This window comes from Arachis hypogaea, chromosome 10 (genome assembly GCF_003086295.3).
Source record: "Arachis hypogaea cultivar Tifrunner chromosome 10, arahy.Tifrunner.gnm2.J5K5, whole genome shotgun sequence".
Lineage (NCBI taxonomy): Eukaryota > Viridiplantae > Streptophyta > Magnoliopsida > Fabales > Fabaceae > Arachis > Arachis hypogaea.
The window spans coordinates 92,206,931-92,209,672 of NC_092045.1; the positions used below are offsets into that span (position 1 = coordinate 92,206,931).

The following is a 2,742-nucleotide window of genomic DNA, read 5'->3' on the forward strand; positions in this document are numbered from 1 at the left end:
ATTCTGCTTAGAACTCTCTGTCTGTTGCTGAGAGGATGATGGAAAAGGCTTGCTATTGCTAAACCTTTTTCTTCCACCATTATTATTGTTGAAACCTTGTTGAGGTCTCTGTTGATCCTTCCATGAAAAATTTGGATGATTTCTCCATGAAGGATTATAGGTGTTTCCATAGGATTCTCCCATGTAATTCACCTCTTCCATTGAAGGGTTCTCAGGATCATAGGCTTCTTCCTCAGATGAAGCCTCCTTAGTACTGCTTGGTGCATTTTGCATTCCAGACAGACTTTGAGAAATCATATTGACTTGTTGAGTCAATATTTTGTTCTGTGCCAATATGGCATTCAGAGTGTCAATCTCAAGAACTCCTTTCTTCTGACTAGTCCCATTGTTCACAGGATTCCTTTCAGAAGTGTACATGAATTAGTTATTTGCAACCACTTCAATTAGTTCTTGAGCTTCAGTAGGCGTCTTCTTCAGATGAAGAGAGCCTCCAGCAGAGCTATCCAAGGACATCTTGGACAGTTCAGAGAGATCATCATAGAAAATTCCTATGATGCTCCATTCAGAAAGCATATCAGAAGGACACTTTCTGATTAATTGTTTATATCTTTCCCAAGCTTCATAGAGGGATTCTCCTTCCTTCTGTCTGAAAGTTTGGACTTCCACTCTAAGCTTACTCAATTTTTGAGGTGGAAAGAACTTTGCCAAGAAGGCATTGACTAGCTTTTCCCAAGAGTCCAGGCTTTCTTTAGGTTGTGAGTCCAACCATGTTCTAGCTCTGTCTCTTATAGCAAAAGGGAATAGCATAAGTCTGTAGACCTCAGGGTCAACCCCATTAGTCTTGACAGTGTCACAGATTTGCAAGAATTCAGCTAAAAACTGATGAGGATCTTCCAATGGAAGTCCATGGAACTTGCAATTTTGTTGCATTAGAGAAACTAATTGAGGCTTAAGCTCAAAGTTGTTTGCTCCAATGGCAGGGATAGAGATGCTTCTCCCATAGAAATCGGGAGTAGGTGCAGTAAAGTCACCCAGCACCTTCCTTGCATTGTTGGCATTGTTGTTTTCGGCTGCCATGTGTTCTTCTTCTTTGAAGAATTCGGTCAGGTCCTCTAAAGAGAGTTGTGCTTTGGCTTCTCTTAGCTTTCTCTTCAAGGTTCTTTCAGGTTTAGGATCAGCCTCAACAAGAATGCCTTTGTCTTTGCTCCTGCTCATATGAGAGAGAAGAGAACAAGAAATGTGGAATCCTCTATGTCACAGTATAGAGATTCCTTGAAGTGTCAGAGGAAAAGAAGAGTAGAAGACAAAAGTAGAAAATTCGAACTTTGTCAAAGGAGATGGAGTTCGAATTTTGCATTAAGGAATAGTGTTAGTCCATAAATAGAAGGATGTGAGAAGAAGGGAAGTGATTTTTGGAAAATTAAGTAAAAAAATTTTGAAAACATTTTTGAAAAACATTACTTAATTTTCGAAAATGAAAGTGGGAAAGAACTAAGGTGATTTTTGAAAAAGATTTTGAAATTAGAAATCAAAAAGATCTGATTGAAAATTATTTTGAAAAAGATGTGGTTAAGAAAATATGATTGGTTTAAAAAAATGTGATTGAGAAGATATGATTTGAAAAATATTTTAAAAAGATTTGATTTTGAAAATTAAAAACTTGACTAACAAGAAAAGATATGATTCAAACATTAAACCTTCCTCAACAGAAAAGGCAACATACTTGAAATGTTGAATCAAATCATTAATTGATAGTAAGTATCTTTGAAAAAGGAAAGAAATTGATTTTGAAAAAGATTTGATTGAAAAATTGATTTGAAAAAGATTTGATTTTGAAAAGATTTTGAAAACTAAAAAAATTTGATTTGAAAACAAAATCTTCCCCCTGTAGCCATCCTGGCGTTAAACGCCCAGAATGGTGCACATTCTGGCGTTTAACGCCCAAAATACTACCCTTTTGGGCATTAAACGCCCAACCAGGTACCCTGGCTGGCGTTTAAACGCCAGTTTGTCCTTCTTCACTGGGCGTTTTGAACGCCCAGCTTTTTCTGTATAATTCTTCTGCTGTATGTTCTGAATCTTCAATTCTCTGTATCATTGACTTGAGAAGACACAAATTAAAAATATTTTTGGATTTTTAATAAGGAAAAATCAAAATGCAACAAGAATCAAATAACAATGCATGCAAGACACCAAACTTAGCAGTTTGTATACTACTGACACTAACAACATGAGAATGCATATGAGACACACAAAACACTCAAGTCAATTGAATTTAAAGATCAGAGCACGAAAATTATCAAGAATTACTTGAGAATCCTTAAGACACATGAATGAATGCATGCAATTGACACCAAACTTAAGATGAGACACTAGACTTAAACAAGAAATTTTTTTGGATTTTATGATTTTTGTAATTTTTTTGTGTTTTTCGAAAATTAAGTGGAAAAAGGTATCAAAATTCTTAATGAGAATTCCAGGAATCAGTGCAATGCTAGTCTAAGACTCCGGTCCAGGAATTAGACATGGCTTCACAGCCAGCCAAGCTTTCAAAGAAAGCTTCGGTCCAAAATACTAGACATGGCCAAAGGCCAGCCAAGCCTTAGCAGATCACTGCTCCAAGAGCAAGATTGATAAAAATCAACAAGCTCTTGTGATGATAAGTTGAAACCTCGGTCCAATGAAATTAGACATGGCTTCACAGCCAGCCAGACTTCAACAAATCATCATGAAACTCTAGAA

The 2,742-nt window shown here is 36.4% G+C and overlaps 1 non-coding gene across 1 annotated transcript; it reads left to right on the forward strand.

The window, feature by feature from the left end:
- Positions 1–567: 567 nt before the first annotated feature.
- On the forward strand, positions 568–675 carry LOC112719157 (small nucleolar RNA R71). The gene has a single exon (XR_003161470.1). It is a non-coding gene; the product is annotated as a small nucleolar RNA R71 (small nucleolar RNA).
- Positions 676–2,742: the final 2,067 nt, after the last annotated feature.